Below are 19,557 nucleotides of genomic sequence, written 5' to 3'. Positions count from 1 at the left end.
GAGTTTGTCTGAGTAAAGATAGTGTCAAGCACTGCAAGGATGCAAATTATGAATTCAGTATTATAACTAAAAATCCCAATTTCAGTGTTACTGACATTCATTACCACTAAGAAGAGATGGCTTGCCAGATTTCTGTGTTAAAAGATTTAAAATGTATCATTAGTAAACCCAGCCTTCTAAAACCACAGTACATTACAACAAAAATGAATACTAATAAAATCCAAATATTGTCAAAAGGAAAAGTATCCTTGCCAAATATTAAAACTAATCACATCTTGAACAAAGAAGCAACCATGATCAATTACTGCAATGCTTTCTCATTACTTACTAATAAAATCTATGCATCTTCTTTTTACCCACAAATATAGTCTCTGATTCAGAAAAACCAGAATACATGGTTGTTTTTTTTCTTGGTGTTGATAAACACTGGTAGCCTAACAGCCATATTTTCAGATTTCTACTAAGATCATAAATGAGGGAAATTTTTCTTTTATATAAATTTTAAAAAACTCGATGAGGACAATTAGAAGTATGCGTAACAATCCCTTTAGTAGTCAGGGCTCTGTGTTTGGTTTGTCAGTTATAATACATATTTGGGGGGTTTATTTAAATTTTAGAGGTGTTTTGTTTTTCGTGCCCCAATGTTACGTTCTGTTACATTAAGCATTTTAAGTGTTAGAGTAAGGATTAATCAGTGAGATTTTTTTCTCTGTCTATATGATACAACTAAGAGGAAATGGTAGGGCAGTGCTCTCTTTAATTAGTACACACATTTTAAACATATTGAGACAGAACCATTTTACTATTGGCATCACTTCTTGGCTTAGGAACTACACAGTCATAATTCTCAGGATGATACTGGTGGGCTTTGGCAGAGCTCTGCAGCACTGAGACCTCCAGACCCAGCAGAGGACACGACCTTGCCATGGATCACCTCATCTTTCATTGTTGGAGCTAATGCATACAAGCAGAGGTCATAGCCTACATGTGAGATGTATAATTGTTGAGCTGAATGAGGGCAGTGCAATGTCCACAATTCTTCTATGGTTAAAACAAAAAGCAATGCAAAAAATAGGCACATAAAGAGCCTATTGATAAGATGAGCTCCATTGGTTCCAGTGAGCAGCACCATTTATTTTACTGGCTAGAAATGAGGTGTAAAGCAAAGAGTATTAGCAGTGTTTAAAGATTGAGGGGAATGTGATGAGGAAAAGCCTGTGGTAGATCGTATGAGTGCTCAGCACTTTTAAGAATTTAGTGTCTATTTTTCCCATTCCTCACCTGGGAGCTCAGTGACTTCTAAATCAAGATCAAGAGACCATTCAATTACAAAAAAGGTGAGATTAAAAAGTGTACATGGAGACATAATCCTGAAGATATGGAGCAGGTCAAAAAAGTAGGAAAGGCCCAAAAGGAAATATTTTACCAATATGCTTGTACATGTTGTACAGCATTCTGAACTCAAATATCTTTTGTACCTGCAGCAGAGATGTTGAGGAAGTAGCAGTGATCACATTTTACAGTGACTGAAAGAAAAAATTTTGGGGCATGGGTGTGGTGTGGCATGAAAAAATTGTATTGTGAGAATTATTGAATGATGGGTTGTAGTCCAGAGGAAGAAGGAAGGAAGGGAGGAAGAAACATATTAATTGCAATATCTTTATCCAGGTTTCTAACATGTTTTATGATGGCATTTTTAAAGCTTCATATTTGCAACCAAATTATAATCTATATTACTTCTTACATCTAAAATAAATGTATGGGATTTTTTTCTATGTTTATATATTTTAATTTGTACCAGTTTGGAAACTTCAACTGGATAAGAAAAGCTCAGTATTTAGTCCATGTTATTTTTATACCATTTGCTCTGGTGATGGATTCATAACAAAAATGGTATTTCTTTTTAGCCAAAAACTTGCTGTTTAAAGTCACCATTTTAGCGGAGAAATGAGGGTTTTTTGTGTGTGCAAAGATATATCAGTGTCTATACTGTTGGTCTTACTAATGAAAATATGTTGATAGTCAAGCAAATGTATTTTAGCACACAGCATTACTTTGATCCTAATATGCTTACATATACAGAACTCTCGCTGCAGCATCCTGTAAATACCCATCTTTCACCCACTATTTCATTAGTTTTCTACATTGCCTGCATGCACATTATTTGCTTCTTAAACTCAAACTGATTTTTTTATTTTTTCATCTGTCTTTCTATTTAATAATTCTTTCATGTTTTCTTTTGTTTTTAATTAATTGTGTATATCCTTATCATGTTATAGAGGACTGAGGAGACCATGAAAGCCAAAAAATGGACCTTTTTAATAAAAAAGGGTTCTTTTAATTCTTTTAGCTATTATAGATTATCATGTAGACACATGCATGGAAAAATCCATTTCAACAAGTATAAAGATTTTTCCCAGAGGTCTTTGGTTTTATGTAATCTAGGTTTTCAGACACCTACATTACAGACTTAAAGTGGGCTTATATATAGTCTGAGTATCCTTATACACAAGGCTTCATTCTAATATTGGATATAGTCAGGTTTTAAAAATAAGGATTTTAAAGATTTCATTTTGATCTTCTTAACATCTCAAAAAAATTTTCTTAACATCTTTGATGTTAAGATTTGATCTTCTTAACATCTCAAAAAAATTTTTCTCTGGTCCTACAAGGTTCCATTGAGGAAAAAATATTTTCATTCATATTCCCCATTACCTGCAGAACTCAATTTAACTAAACTGGAAAGATCTTTCTTCCAATAGAAGGCCAAAACCTAAAGAAACCCTAACCATGTTTCTTGGTTCAAATCCCAGATCATATAATATAAATATATAAATTATGATTAAGATATCAGCTGATTGTGAATAGAATGAGATTCAAAGATACACATTCTTGGAATATAGTTAGCTAATTCTTCTGCAGAAATGCAGATTATTTTCAGTCTGTTGAGTAGATGATTGGATCTATGGGACTCCAGTCAGAAAAGGCATTTGCAACATGATTATCTGCTTCTATTTGACACCACAGGATTCTACATGGGTCAGGGAAGATTTAGGTTGGATATTAGAAGAAAGTTCTTCACTCAAAGGGTGTATGGGCACTAGAGTAGTATAGTAGAGGATATGTATTGTATTTAAATATCTGTATAGAGGCTTTGCCCCAGAGGTCCCAGTTGCCCTCAATGGGCTGCAGCTGCGATGTCCTTAATTGGGCTGCAGCTGTAACCGATGAAGATGACCGGGATAAAAGGGGGCGGGATAGCCAGTCAGGGAGAGCCTTGGAGGAGCTTTGACCTGAGAGAGAGCAATGTGCAGAAGAAGGAGTCTGAGTAGCAAAGATCTGTAGCCATGAGAATACAGCAAAGAGGTATGGAATTTAGAAATCTAATAGATCAACAATATGGGACTCTAGAAATAATAGAAGAACAACAGAGTAGGCTCCCCAGGGAAGTGGTCACAGCACCAGCCTGACAGAGTTGGAGAAGCATTTGAACAATGCTCTTGGGTACACTGTGTGGCTCTTGGGGATGGTGCTGTGCAAGGCAGGAGTTGGACTGGATGATCCTTGGGGATCCCTTTCAATGCAGCATGTTCTGTGATTCTGTGAGTTGGAGGAAAAGCTCTATTAAGATTTTGATTCAGGCAATTCTGAGCCTTAGCAATATAAAAATATATATCTGAGATTATGACCACACAGATCGCTCTCCAGCTCTGCTTGAAAAAAAGAGTAACAACATCCATAGTCCACTAATGTGAGGTACTGATCATATGACAAAAGCATTCTGGTCTGGAAACAGAGGCTACTATGATAATTTATCCCATGTGGCCATCCAAAATTCTGTCACTTTTCTACACAAATTATCCCCCAAGGCAGGGTACTCATAATAAAAGTGGTAAAAGCAGATGGATTCAAGACCAGAGGAAGAGAGAATAAAAGCTGCTATTCACAGCCCACCTAGTAACTTGCCAGTGACAGCATAGGAGCTGGGGCTTCCTCACCCCCTTGTGAAGCCAGAGCTGTTGCATCTGCACTGACATGTCCAGTGCTGGAATCACCTCCTCCAGAAAAGGAGAGCTGATTCTTTGCACGCTTCTTGAGAAAGCTGTCCTGCTGCCTGGCAGAAATGCAAAAAGCCACATTGCCAATTACAAGAGACCAGATTTAGCAGACAGAGACTGCCCTAAGCTTCAGGCCTTTGTCCCAATTCATTTAATGTCTCATTTCTATTAATGTCTGCATGACAGTCAAAGGAAGACTCCCATTAAAAAAAAAATAAATCAAAAAATCCCAAACCAAATAAACACAAAACCCAAAAAGGACTTTTGTTTTACACTACAATAATAAACCAAGATTCCCTTTAAACTCTAGTTTTCACAAAATCCTCTGGCTTTTCCTGTGAACTGACTGCTTCTTAACCAACCTTTTGTGCTTTTTTTTTTCTATAAATTGCTACTACTTCTTAAAAAAAAAAATTTGTCTTGATTTGAAAATACATTGTGTCCACAGGTCCAAATATAATGGAAAAAGAAGAATTTGGGGGATGTGCATTTTTTGTGGATGTTGATTCTCAATAACTTTGCCTTGTGATGCATTGTGTGAGACAGTGTGGCTCAGCAGGAGCTCATAAGTGATCAAGGGTTTTTAATTCCATGAAGCCAGACATGCAAAGATAAACTGAAGTAAACAAAAATATGTATTATGTACAGCAATCAAGATCTGTGATTTGAATTTGCCTTCTGAATGTATCAGAAGCAAGTTTCTTAATTTCAAATGAAGCAAGTAAAATCTTTTGTTGATTTGCTAAAATCATGTTTTCATGTTCAGGACTGCTTTGGGTAGTTCCAGATATGATTGTTTAATAAATTTGTGGCCAACAAGTGTCAGCACATGAAATCAGTTGCATTGTAAAGCTACTTGTATAGTAATGCCTCAAAAAATGGTTTGTGATGAAAGGTGGATAGCTTTAGTGGAGTGAGCTGAGTAAGACAGTAGCAGCTAGACAGCAGTTTAATCAATTAACCAGATTTCTAAAAATACCCTGACCTTTTTATCTTCCTTTTAATTGAGAAGATAATCCTCTGATATGAGAAATACAATTGGTCTATGCCATGCATTTGAGCCTTGGCTTACAACAGCTTTCAAGCCACTTCTTTAAAGAGAGAAATACATTGGAATGTGAATTTTATGTTTGGCTTAGCACCCGGAAGATCTTTCTCTGTAACTACAAGACAACAAATGTCACATGGTTGCACTGCAGCAGTTCAGAGTTTTTGAAGCCTTTGCACAGTCTTCACTCAGACCCCAGTGTCACTCACTCAACTGTCTTGTACAATCACCTATTTGGACTTCTGACAGTGCACTCTAAAATCAATGATCTCAAAAGAACTTTTTGAAAGTATTATTTTATATGTAGTACAAAAATATCAACAGACTGAGACAATTACCATGTAGAACATTTCTGAATCTGATTACACCACAAATTAAACAGTAAATGTAGCAAGAAATGGCTCATGTTTAGAAAGGATAGAGGTGAAGTGCTTTTTTAAAATTGGATTACAATTATTTAGTTATGATTCTGTGATTAACAATAAAGTAAGGAACTGCACTTTTCCATTTTAAAGACTGTTTTAAAAATACTATACCTCTACATTAATTGGCCACAAATGGAATGTTAGCAATGGCATAAAATATATTGCATAAAAATATCTGATGTTTTCTATTGTATTCTAGATACAAAACATACTCTATTCATGTTAAGACAAAATGTACGAGAAGTGAAATTGTACAACTATAATATTAGAAGGGAGCTTGAAAAATCACCTGAGTAATCATCTTACAGTGAAGACATCCTAATAAATATTTTTCTAACTTGCTTTTGAAAACCACTGTGGGAAGAGTTTTACAGCAACATGCAGTAATCTGGTCCACTGTTTCATAACATTAGAAAGTTAATACCTTATCTATAGCTTCTTCTTACAAGAGAAACTGATTTCTACTGGTCCTTTCCTATGATTTTCATTACTTCTTCATAGCAACCCATAATAATTAAGAGACTGCCGTTCCACTTCCTGCCTCCAGCAACGGCAATTTGATTATTTTTTGCTTCATGTACTCTCTGTCTGCCATATATGGCATCCTCTTCTGGGCTCTTTTTTTTTCTTAAACTGTGGTGCCTAAAACTGACTGTGGCATTGCAACCAAGGATCACCAGTGCTAAGTAGAGCTGAATAATTGTATTCCCTGTTGCAGAGGGATAAGAGAAAATTTCTGTCAAACAGTGGTTGGCATCCAGTTGTCTGCTTCGCTCCACTGCCCCGCTATGGTCAATGGTAGGGTACACTGTGTCCACATCCTAGAATTTTGCACATACAGATTTCTTTAGTTCAGTTTAAATGCACCCTTATTGAAAATTTAATTTTAGTGAGTGAAAATTTAGAAGTGAGTTAACTGTATATTCTAGAACTGTCTGAGACCAAAGCTGACTAGTTTTCAGCTCTTTTTTCCCTCCTTTACTTTGCACTTTTGAAGATAGGTCTATGAATTTTCTTGTTCCATTTTCAGTCCTCTAAGGATTTCCTACACATAGCCTTTCTTAAAAGTACCATTCATGTTTCAAATTCTTCACACAGTGCCATAAACACTTTAATGTGATTTTGAGAACTCTTTGGAACTACCACCAGTACCTTTTTCTTTCCAGAATCAGACCATCTTTTTGTCAAATTATTGAGTTTGGATTCAGACCTCAACAGAAAATGAAGAGAAAGCTCCAGTTGTCGTTTGTTCTTTTTTTTCCAATTAGACTTGGATCAGTATTTCTTCTGGTTTTTCTCTTATGCAGTTTTAAGATCTCATATTTTGTTCTTTAATTTCTCTTACTAATTGATACTCATAAGCTCTGTCCTTATTCTGGATTTATCTTTACAAGTATAAGGTTTCTTTTTTCTAATCTTCTCAGTTATATGACCCACAACCACAGGACATTTTTATATGATTTTTTTTTGCTTTTCAAGTCACTATGGACATCCTGAATAGTTAAAGTATTCCTCTAACTGTGCTTGCCATCTTCTTCTTGCACTAACTCATTTGATACTGTGCATTAATATTGTTTCTTCCAGTAACTGCCAGATATGATGCATTTCTGTCTCTCTCAGGTTATCTTCCCAAATGATCTATCATATGAGTTTCCTGAATTCTCTATCAAAGCTTGACTCCTTAAACTATGCTGGTTTTACTTCTTCTATCATTTATTTCCTTAGGGTAGTTCACTTTATCTTCTTGTGATTAGTTTCACCCCATGCTACAGTGCACCTTTTTCATCTCAATCAACTCTCCCTGTTAGGCAGAACTAAATCTAAGTTACTTGGTCCCCTTCTAACCTCCTAAACACAATTTTTTCCCAGTAAATTCCATGAGCATGATTGTCAGTCTATAGCCTGTTGCAGCATTATGTCATAGTAAAATTCTCTGCTTCCACCAAAATCTAATGTTTAAATAGGTTAAGAAATGCTTCATTAAGCTCCTCAATAAAGGTCTGTATGGTTAACTGCCATTATTCCATTCTTCTTGTTTTCTTTAACCAGGATAAAAAATATTACTTTCTCAATCTTAATAAAGTCCAGATACAAATATGATGGACAAACACAGTATTTCTTTTCTTACCTTTCTTTCCTGGAATATCAACTCTCCAAAGAAGAAAAAATTGTTCCCCAGAATTTCTGGGATATTATTCATGTCATATGAAGAGTTTTACTAAGATTTCTAGATATTCCAATCAATTTCATGTTCTGGTGTTTCATTTCCAAGATATGGCATCTTGGCATTTTACAATCAGCCTCAGGTTTGCTCTATGAGTCTCTAAACTCTGTATTATAGCTGCAGCTGGTACATTGCTATTTACACAGGTGACATTTCTAGTGGAGACACCACCTCTACTGGAAATTCTTCAGTTGAGAGCGCCTTCATCTTATCTCAGATGGAGGTTATTTATTGATAGAGGCCAGGCAGGCAGATCCTTCACTCTCCCAGCACAAAAGGAGCACAAGAGTGCTTGCTGATGAAGATGTTTAAGGGAGATGACCTGAACTGTCAGACAGAATTTCTGGACTTGTGTGATGAATGAATGAATAATTCCTCATGGAGTTATTGAAGAACAATTTGTGTCGTACTCTTAGCTGATGCAAACTATCATTCCTCAGTTTACTTCACAGATAATATTAATTTCAAAACCTGCTACATTATTTTTCATATTACATATAAAGGTTTACAATGGTATTACATGGTACTTGCTTGCCTAAATGAAAAGAATTTACTGGCATGCACTGTAGTGCTAGACAACAGTGACCAGGACTGCAGTTTACTGACTTGAATCAACTCAAATTTAATCTGACAGGTCCCCATTAAGTATAATATGAGTTGGATCAACTCTTTGTCACAAACAGGAAAGGAAAATACTCTTCAATAATATGTGGGGAGTTATGTCTAGTGATAAAATATGACTGTAACAAGAAATGAGCTGAAAAATCTACAGCTAAAATGCTCCCAAGAACGATTTAATAGTAATATTTTAGCAGAGGACCATATCCCTTCCTTTTCATACCTAACCCTTTAACAAACTGAATAACTCAGCATCATCTTTGTGGGCCCTAGTGGGATACTTTTAAGTGAGTGTTCACTGATGTGAAAAACATCATCCTAAATGTGTCATCTCAGATATTTCACAAATCAAACTGCTGTTTCCACACAGTAAGAGCTAATTCTAACTTTGTCATAAACCTCAGCTGTACGTAACTGTGCCTCCTGAGATGGAAAGCAAGAATTATAATTTTTACATACAAATCTATTTTCTCTTAGCTGAGGAGAGAAATAAGCTGTGCTTGTCCTATGCTTGGCTCAGGAAGATTGATCAAAAGGGCATCAGAGAACCTGCGCTGGTGTTCAAACTCAGTGCTACCAATTTCTGTCTCTTCATTTCTTTAACCAGTTGCATTTATGCAGAAGGTGTGTTTTGAGAATGGCTAGTTTTCCTCCATTCAACTGCTACTGTTATAAATAGCAGAAACTGGGGAGCTGGGGAGGAAAGCTCTATGCAATCTCTTTCACACTTTAGTAGGTGAAAAGGGTGGACATGAATTATGTGTGAGCTAGAAGTGACCAAGGAATGGGAATCTCAGGTATGAGAACAGAAAAATTTATTAATGCAATTACAATTTGTGTTCTCAATCTGTATTGTTAACAATGAAATAATTTCAAGTATTGACAATAGATCAAGCTGTTCAAGAAAACATGTGAGTGCCAGAAAGAGGAAAAAAAAAAAACAAAAAAAAGACCCCAAACAATGCACAAAGAATCTTTTTTCTGTAATCATAAACATTTTAAAACAGATTGACAACCAGACTGCAGAATCAGTCTTGTGAAATACGCAGCCAGTTCAAGTCTTTAATAATGGGACAAATTACAGCTGGTTGTGTTCAAATAGCTGTGGTTCAGAATGTGTCAGCATTTCTATTGCAACCTCTATTGTGGATTTATAGCTTAGCTGTACATGTTGGCAACTTTTGCTGGTTTTGTTTTGCACTGAAGCTTAGCTTTCTTATGCACTTTCACCAATAAAATATTTAACCTCATAAAATGCAGAGGTTTAGAAACTAACTATAATACAATCAATGTGGTTTGACTCTTTCCAGCCATACTGTGCTTTGAGCAAAAGATAAGAGGTGAAATGTTGGTTTCAGTCAATGTTACTTCATAGTGAATGAAAATTTGCATATCTGTCAGTGCATTTTTACTTAAAGCATGTGCGATTTCAATTTAAGTGCATTATAAGGTCCACTGTAGTAGGATCAAAATGTTGTGCTGAGCCAGGTGTACAGATGTCTAAAGCAGAATCATGGGCATCTCTTTAAAATGCTGATTTTTGAGAAAGAACATATAGAAATTAATGACTGATCAAGGTACCAGTTTTCCAGATGGAAAGCAGCAGACAGTTAAGAAAGCTGCTTGTCTCCCACACTTCAGTAGCCCTGCCTGGCACTGAGAATGCCTTCTCCATTATGAGGCACAGCTGTAGTTGTGGAACTGTTCTATGGAGGCTGTAGAGAATCCTGTGATCATCTGCAAGACTTGTCTAATGGATTATGTATCAGAAAATATATTATGTATTCTAAAATATACAATTTTGGATACACTTAATAACTGTTTTGTCTGAAACCTACATTCACTAAATACGTGCAATAATTTGAATATTTTTAAAGGCATTTCAGACCCTGAGATTGGCTCAGTTGATCAGAGCATGGTGATAATAACACCAAGCCTGTGGGTTCAATCCCCAATGATCCCTTTATTTATGATTTGATTTTATTTTATGATTCTTGTGGGCCCCTTTCGAATTCAGAATATTCTGTGTATCTGTGGTTTTATTAAAAATATCCAGTAGTAACATTCTGCACAGTATCGTGCCAGAATTGTAGTGAGAATAACAATTTATTTTTGTATAGTTCCTTTTATCCTATGGGATGTCTGAGATGTTTACAAGTATTAACACTATTTGGTTTAGTGCCTGTTTATTTTTGTTTATAAAGAACCTAATCATATGTTTACATTACCTTGCATTAATTTTGTGCTTTGAGATGCTTCTGGTTGCCTTGCTATTGCTAAAAATATCCTGTATAGTTTGATTTAGTTTTGTTGCTGTTTGCCATAGGTAACTATTGTAAAAATAGTTTAAATCAAATACTTCCAATTATACAATATCTCCTGGTTTATGATTTATTTCCATGCTAGAAGCAGCAGCAGCAGTGGCAGCAGCAGTTCTTGTGGCATGCCAGGAAGACCAGGAGGCTTGTGAGGTCTCTGGAGGCCAGGTGTCTGCATGGCGAGTTCAAACCACAGGAAGCTCCATGGAACTGGCCCTTGGGGAGAGCAAATGACCAGGAATCACATGACAGGTTGTACAAAAACAGAGGCATGCCTGGGAGGAGTGGCATGGAATTTCACTGCAAGGTGGTGCAAGGAGGAGAGTGCGCTCTGACAGCAGCCAGGCCGCGCCCTGCTCTGCCCCTCCACAGCTGGAGGCTGGAGCCCTGACAGTCATCCCAGCCAGATACTGCCTGCACAAGCCCACCCAGCTGCTTGAGGATTCCATGAGGTAGGAGGGCTGATTAGGCAGTGCTTTGACATCTTGGGAAGTACAGTGGTAGAGACAAAGCAAGGGCTGTGCTCCGCAGCAGCCTGGAGCCAACTGCTGGGACAGCTGGGAGCAATTGGAGGTTACCACCAAGACAAAGCTTCCTGTCAGGGAAGCTGCTGCCCCTGTGGAGCACTGCACACTACCCTATGGTCCAGGGAGAGGAGAGTGCCAGCTGCAGCTGCACAAAGCCCTCAAGAGGGAGTCACTCAGGCTGAAACTGGAAGAGACCATACCTGTTGCACATACTAAGAGATTAAAAAAGAAGCAGGGACTAAGGAGTGGGTGACTCTCTGCTGAGGCACCCATCTGATGGGCTTATATACAGTCAACAGAAGTTCACTGCTTGGCCAGGAGCTGAAATCTGGGGTGTCACAGAGAGATTGCCACAACAGGTTAAAAGCACAGACTTCTATCACCTAATTCTTTTGCATATGGACACCAATGGCACAGTGAAACATAACCCAATAATACAAATTCCTAAGGAGAGACGGGATACCCCTATCTAGAAGAGCAGGTGAATCATCACTGGAAAATTCACCAAGAGTGAATTGCACTATACACTGATGAACTGGGGACTGGGTTGCAAAGTCCTTGTGTTCTCAAAAGCAACAGAGTGGAAGAACACACCTACCACAGCAGTGACACACAGCCCCAAACCCTCTAAATAGGTTCCATGGAAAAGATGAGAGTCAACAGTAATCAAATTGCATCTCTATATCAACGCACGCAATATGGGTAACAAAAAAGAAGAGCTGGAAGACACAATGGAGCTGGAAATCTTTGATCTGATCACTCTCAATTAAACTTGGTTGGATGAATCACATGATTGGAACACTGCAATTGATGGCTATAAACTGTTCTGGAGGAACAGAGGTAGAGGGACTTGCTCTATACCTAAACAGATGGATTGATTGCCCAGATCTTTCTTTGAAAAGCAGTAATGCACTGGTCAGGGGTTTATGAGTAAAAATTAGAGATCAAGACAACGAAGGAAACCTTGTGACTGATATTTAGCAAAGAGTACCTGATCAAGGGGAGGATGTCAATGAAATGTTCTCACTTCAACTACAGTAAGCATCATGCCTGCAGGCCCTGCTCCTGAAAAAGCATTTCAGCCACCCTGACATCTGCAGAAAAAGCAGCACAGCAATCTGCAAGCAGTCCAGGTAACTTTAGGAATGTATAGAGGACAACTTTCTAATCCAGGTGATTGTAAGCCCAGCCAGAGGAGGGCTGACCAGTACAGATGAACTTATTGGAAAGGCCAAAATTGGTGGTATCCTGAGCTACAGTGATCATGTCTGATGGAACTTGTGATCTCAAGGGATATAGATTAGTAATATCTAAAGCGAATAGTAAAGACCCTGAAATTATTAAAAGTGAAATTTCAGTCTTCTAAAGGATCTGGTGGATGGGAATCCTGGGAAACTGCCTCCAGGGATAAAGACATTTTTTATTAGAACACAACATGTATCAATTCCTATGTACAAGAAGTCAGGCAAAGAAGGCAAGAGATGAGCATAGCTGAGTAAGGACCTTCTAGCCAAACTGAAACACAAGAGGGAAATGCATAGGCAGTGGAAGCAGGGACACACATGCCAGGAAGAATGTAGAGACAGGGTCCAAGAGTGTAGGGATGGGATTCAGGAAAGCAAAGGCATAGGCAGATCTAAATTTGTTAAGTTATGTGAAGAAAAAGAGCTTCTACAGATATGTTAGTCAGAAAAGAAAGACAAAAGAAATAGTACAGCCCCCAATAAATGAGGATCTGGTGGCAATGGACATGGGGAAGGCTGAGGCACTTTAGAACATTTTGCCTCGGTTTTCGCCAGAAACAGTTCTTCCCATGTATCCTGAGTCCCTGGATCTCACGGCAGAGGGTTCCTGGAACCCAGGGTACCTGACAGTACACAAATCCAGAGGACCTGTTTAGATGCATTCTAGGATCCTGAGGTGCTTGACCAATGTAGTCTCAAAGCCCATCTCCACCATACTAGAAAGGTAATTTTGATCAGGTGAAGCTACCTGTGGCTGGAAAAAGGGGAAATATCACACCAGTATTTAAAAAGGATAATAAAGAAGGACCCTGGAGCTATTGATCAGTCAGCCTCACCTTTGTACCTAGTAATATCACAGAAGGAGCTCCTCCTGGAAGCTGTGTCAAGGCATATAAATGACAGGAAGTGAATAGAGACAGCCATTATGTCTCCCCCAAGGACAAATGGTGCTTGACTAATCTGGTGGCCTTCTGCAATAGAGAAACTATGTTGACGAATAAGGTAGGAGCAGTTGTTGTCATCTATCTTAATTTCTGTAAGGCTTTTCACATGATCCCACGTAACATTTTTGTTGCTAAATTGTAGAGATATGGGGTTAATAGACATACTATTTAATGGATAAGAAATTGGCTGGGCATCTCAATCAACAAAGTGTTGCAATCAACAACTCAGTGTCCAGAGATTGATACTGAAGTGGTGTCCCTCAGAGGATGTACCAGGACTTGTACTGTTCAATATCTTTATTAAAGAACAACAGAAAATGGTTTAAAACTGAGTGAGTGTAGGTTTGTATTGGACATATGGAAGAAATTATTTGTTATGAGGGGGATGAGACACTGGAATAGGTTGCCCAGAGAAGTTGCGAATGGCCCGTGACCTCACCTAGTGAAAGATGTCCCTCCTCACACCAGGGGATTTGGAAGTATGTTATCTCCTTAGATTGCTTTCCACTCAGTCCATTCTATGATTATGAGTGAAGAATGGTCCTGTGTTACAAGAACCTGAGAGCTAATATTGCTAGGAAACACTAGTATACACTATGCTTCAATAAACTATTAGCAAGAAGTTCTTGGGCCTTAAAAAGGAGCTTTAAGTTTTTGCTAAATCTCAGCATAATCTGTGATTCTGTGATATTGTGTTTTAATGTTGGTACTACTGCTGTTGAAACAGCAGACTTTCACAACTGACTCTCATGGGAAGAAAATTGCATGTATAATTGCATGCGAAATTTAAGTAAAAGGGGATCTGGAACAGCACATTCTCTGTGACACTGATTTCCACCAGCACCCTTAATACTGAAGACTACTTTCTGTTCCCACTGGGTCCAGTTTTTCTTGTCTTAAATGTTAAGAGAACTCCTGAGATTTTAATATTTGACTAACTTAGATGGCTGGTCTTTAGCTGCTGCATGAGACTTTTGGGCTTGTCTTTCTTCTACCACCGTGGAATAGGTCAAATATGTCAGACATGCAAAGAATATGCCATTTTATTCTATAATGAAGTTCATGTCACTTACAATGCTCTGCTGAGATTACTTAAATTGGAGAGATGCACTCTATCATTTATGATATTATCTACATGGTTTACAAGGAAAATGTCCATGCTGTGGTAAAGAAGCAGGAAAGGAAGTTCCCTACAAATTATGACTCTATAGTGGTCACTCACAAGAGTAGTACTATGTATACTCTGTCCTTTGGGAGTCTCAGGGATTGATTCTTCAGTTTCCACATAAGGAAGATAATCTTGTGTATACCCACACTATCCTAGTCCTGCACATCTGAACTGTAAAGATTTTTACCTTTGCTATTCTCACTCAGGAATTTAGGTATTCATCAAGGACTCACATATCTCCCAACACTAAAAGCTGCTGTCCCCTTTCCTAACATTCAGAAGTGTTGCAGTCTGACAAAAGTGAACAATAGTATACAAACCAAAAATCTAAACCCATGGCAGCCCTTTGAAGTACCAATATAGTCCTTAGCTGTTGGGCTGTTCCTTCCATAGCTTATGTAAGGATGGAATATTGACATGGCCACCTATGTTGAGAATCATTATATATAGTCTATTCGTTAGCAAAATGTTACAACTTATATGTTACAACTTTCAAATATATTCAATATTTTAATAATGTTCAGCATAAATTATACTAAACTCTAATATGACTTTCACTAACCTTCCTGCTGAGAATTCCTTATAATGAATGTCACAATCTCTTCAAACAAATTCTTTAAAGACATCATCTTTGACAGGACCAATTTGTTACCTTAAGATGTGATGTAACATTTTGTTCTGCTGGCTGGATTCTTCTTAATTTTCTTCTCACTGAAATAATCCTTCCTTCAGAAACACGTCATTATAGTCTACACATTTACTACACATTTACCTTAATGTGGAAAAGAAACACATCTGGAAAGAACTTATCTGTTAGATATTTCCTTTCCAGCTGGTCCAGAGCATTTGTTGGATCATATTCTCTTATTGAGGTTATCTTTCAGAAATGTCAGATGCTTTAAAAGACTAAAGCATATTCAATTTTTTAATTTTTTTTTTACAAACAGTCATGGATACCACAAAACCATAACAGAAGAGTTGCTTTTTAATTAAAAGTAGGTTTGAAGATCAATAGATCAATAACAGAAAGCAAAGATACATGAGCACAAAACCTTAGTTTTGCTACTAAACTGAACCCTACTACAGTTATTACATTTTACTATATGTCTTGATAACAAAATGGGATATTAGTTCTGCTTAGCCAAGGTATCTGATTAATTGATATGAATTGGATAATGTCTTGATTTCCCGTGTATTTAATAGCTGCCATTACAGGAAAGATTGGCTTGTTGTCAGCCAACAGCATTAGCTTTCCCTGAATTGTGGTTAAAGGTCATAAAAGAGCACTTAGTTTGATTTATTTTATTAATCAAAGCCATATGTGTTTTATAAAGGTCTCATGATCTTGCATTTGATATCTGCAGTCTGGTATGAATCCATCTCATCAGCTTTTAGAACTTTGAGCACCTTGAGGAAGTGTTCTTGGGTATTTCTGGCATTCTGCTCAGAGAACACACTTTAAAGGTACCCTTGAAATTTTGCAAGTAGAAGCAAAGCTTACTTAATTTCTAATAGAAGAAAAATTATAAGCAATCTGTAAGGCTTTGCAGAGACATGGTATTGACAGAAAGTTGGAAAATTTGTACCTAAATGTCTACTACTATATATCAACCAACCAACAGCAACACTGCTTAAATTTCCATTGACCTATGCAGAACATTTTGTACCATTAAAGGGTTCAATTAAGTCCATTTTATTAAGATAAAAGGCATTTTCACTGAATTATAGAGAGCATAAAGTTTGCCCTGTACTTTTGTCCTGTACTTTTCCCTAAATTCACACTAACATATCTCAAAAAAAAAAAAAAAAGGCAAGTAATTAAAACAACTTCTGTTCCTTGACTTAAACACAGAGATAATTGAGCAATAACCCTATGGTTAGATAATACTGCTGAGTCACAAAGCTTTTTTTTGAAGACTGGAACAATAACTGAAGTTCTGAATTCAATAGAGCTGTTCTTAGAAAAAGAGAAATTTACATGACATAATAGGAATTTAAAACAAAACCCCCAAAACTTACAGAAAGGAAGAAATAATTACCTCTAGCTTGTTATCTGAGAGGAAATCTTCAATATGAGAATTAATAATTTTTAATATTCTTTTGCCCTTCACAATAATGATATCTGTAGTTTTTCTTCAGTCTGAAATGCAAAATACTAATTCAATCATGGTGATCTAGGACAAGATCCTAAATGGAATATGGGTAAGCAAGAACTGTAATTCTGATTTTGCAATTTCATTTCTTAAACAAGAACACTGTATATTTATGGAGTTCTCAGATTTAAATGAAGTTATGCATGAATTGAATGGTTCCTTTAGAGACAAATCTGTGGAACTGGAGCTTGCAGTAAGGAAAAAAATAGGAATTCCCAGCTGCAGCATTCAAGAGAATAATGAGTATATCTACTAAAATATTTCATTTCTAATATCAAGGTAATAATACACTTCAAAACATTGAATGTTAATTACCCAATGCTTAGCACTGAGAGAAAATAATAGTTACAGAACTGTTAATTGTCTAAAAATATTAACTATGTTTCAATTCTTGCTCCGAAACCAGTCATTTAAACAATTATGCTATATTTTAACCCGTGTTTAGAAAAACTGGCAGTAGCATACATCTAACTAACATTTTAATATTTTATGATTTTTCTAACAAAGATGTGATGTTTCTGAAGCTGAACAGTTATTTTGTGAAGGGGAAAAATGGAATATTTTGCAAATAACAGTGCAAATATCAACAGTACTCAAGGTATTATATTCATTGCTAACAAGAATAGTGTTAGTACAATTTCCAAGCCACCTGCTCAGAAAATGGTTTGTTACATGATGTCAGTTATGTCACTTTTAGTTTCAGCAGTTAGTCAGACAAAAGGCAAAGAAGAAAAGCAATTTCCTTTACAAACTTTGAATTTGTAAGGGATTTTGTTTCCAGAAGGAAAGTAGAGCTGACAGAAGGAATCAAGTATCTGAGTTCTAAGAAATTTCTTACCTAAATAATTACATTATATTTTTGAGCAATACGTCCCCTTCTGTAAGACTGTAATTTCTCTAGGCAGAGGAAGCTTATTGATCCTTTTGAATGTGTTCAGTCTTATCCAACTACTCACTTGTTTGACCCACGTTGATGCAAGCAGGCTATAAAAATTTTGACACTTTCTCAAGCTTTACATCCAAATTTATCATAAATTATATCAATACAGAAAAATGAATACAGAGATGTGAGGAACAGATTATGTGAAAAGAGAAAAAGTTCTGCTTTAAATTACCCATTGCTGTAGAATGCTGCAGTGCCAGGACAATGACTAGGATGGGATTAAATAAAAGGTGGGGGTGGGGGGAAGCAAACTCAAGGATATTAACACAAAATGTACTGGGTTTGACTGGGATGCAGTTAGTTTTCTTCACATCTATCCATATGGTGCTGTTTAGATTGGTGACCAAAATGCACCAATGTTTTCCCTAATGCTGAAAAGTCCTTGCCCAGTGCCCAGGCTGTCTGCTGCTCCCTCCCCTCCTTAGCAACAGGACTTGGAGTGAGCAAGAACCTGGGAGTAGACACAGCTGGGGCAGCTGCCCAAAACTGACCAGAGATCCCCCATGCCATGTGACATCATGTTCAGAAATGAAATGTCTGTCTTTGTAATTCAAAAGAGAGCCACTGCATGAGGACTGTATGGATATTGGTCTGGTCGTGGTGGCTGAATATTTTTGCGTCCCTTGTTGGGGGAATTCTTCCTCACTTACTAAACTACCCTTTTTTTGACCCATTTCTTGCTTTTTGCTCTCTTAATACTCTCCCCCGTTTGAAAGGGGAGTGGAGGGTTGTGGTGCACGAGTGACTCTGTGGGGACTTAGCTTAGCTACCTGGAGTTAACCCACAGCACCAAGGTGAGAGTAATTGCAATGCAAGAAGGCAACCATCAATGTAATTTTTTCTTATCTATCTTTTAAAAAGGGATGGAAGTCGATGAAAGACAGCCACACCTGAGTCCCAGAACTATTACTCAGCAACTAGCCATGCAATTAGATATAACCCTTTAATTTAAAGACTGAAGGACTTGTCTGCCAATAAAAGTCAACATTATAGATTACATTTAAAAATGTGGATGTGATGGAGAGTGGATTCCTGGCGATTTCATTATGCTTAATTCCATTGACAGATAATATTAAAGCCATGGTTTCAATGACCAAGTCTATATGACTAAAAAGAAAAAGGAACATGCTTCAGCTTTGGGATACTGGTTATTTATATTACTTAAATTATTACTGTGTTGGCTTTACTTTGGCTGCTTGCAAAGATTTCATCACCAGAAACAAGTTCCTTCTCCTTCCTCAGGTTCTAGCTTTGCTGTATCACTTATTAAACTACCTGCCAACTTGTACAAGATAAACAGAGATCCTAGATCCCACATCTCAGTATCACTGCCCCCTTTTTCTCAGGTTCCCAGTTGGTCTATGATGTGTCTGGTTCTGTTTTTATTAATGCAGATGGTTAAAAATTTCACTGTTCATATTGTTTACTGATTGATTGAATTGTGTTAGTGATTTGTAAAAGAGAATAATATTCTTACACCTTTAATGCCAATATTAAGTAACAGAATAAAAGTGGTTTCTCTCAAGAAAATCAAGAGCTGAGTACTTGGAATACTAATATATTATTATGGGTGACCATTTCAAGTGATTGTTACCTAAGGGTTTGTTCCAATTGATATCCTCTTGACAGTTCTTTTTGTAGAATGTGGGGAGTTTTTTGTAATAATAAATGCTCCTATTTATGTATGGAAGTATTTAGCACAACCAGCAGGAAATTGCTAGTAAAGGGAAGAATTGGCCTATCAGACCTAGATCAGACTTGACTCCACTCAATTTTGATAGATGTGAACTCTATTTGGAAGCCTAGTGGCTGTGCTCACAATGAAAAGAAAGCAGGAAACAATGATTTCTCAGATGCCCTGATACTCAAGTGGCTTGGGAGTGCCTG

General features: G+C 37.1%; 1 long non-coding RNA gene across 1 annotated transcript in view; it reads left to right on the top strand.

Annotated features, from left to right (window-relative positions):
• Positions 1 to 11,657: 11,657 nt before the first annotated feature.
• The window catches only part of LOC139588403 (uncharacterized), a 29,990-nt gene continuing 22,090 nt past the window's right edge, over positions 11,658 to 19,557 (top strand). Inside the window, exon 1 of the long non-coding RNA XR_011678667.1 lies at positions 11,658 to 12,351. This is a non-coding gene — a long non-coding RNA (uncharacterized lncRNA). The remainder of the gene's footprint in view (positions 12,352 to 19,557) is intronic.

This window comes from Agelaius tricolor, unplaced genomic scaffold, assembly GCF_023055355.1.
Source record: "Agelaius tricolor isolate 1412-34295 unplaced genomic scaffold, bAgeTri1.0.p SCAF_3, whole genome shotgun sequence".
In the NCBI taxonomy this organism is placed as follows: domain Eukaryota; kingdom Metazoa; phylum Chordata; class Aves; order Passeriformes; family Icteridae; genus Agelaius; species Agelaius tricolor.
The sequence above is the reverse complement of the archived record's forward strand: the minus strand, read 5'-3'. Positions and strand labels throughout refer to the sequence as shown.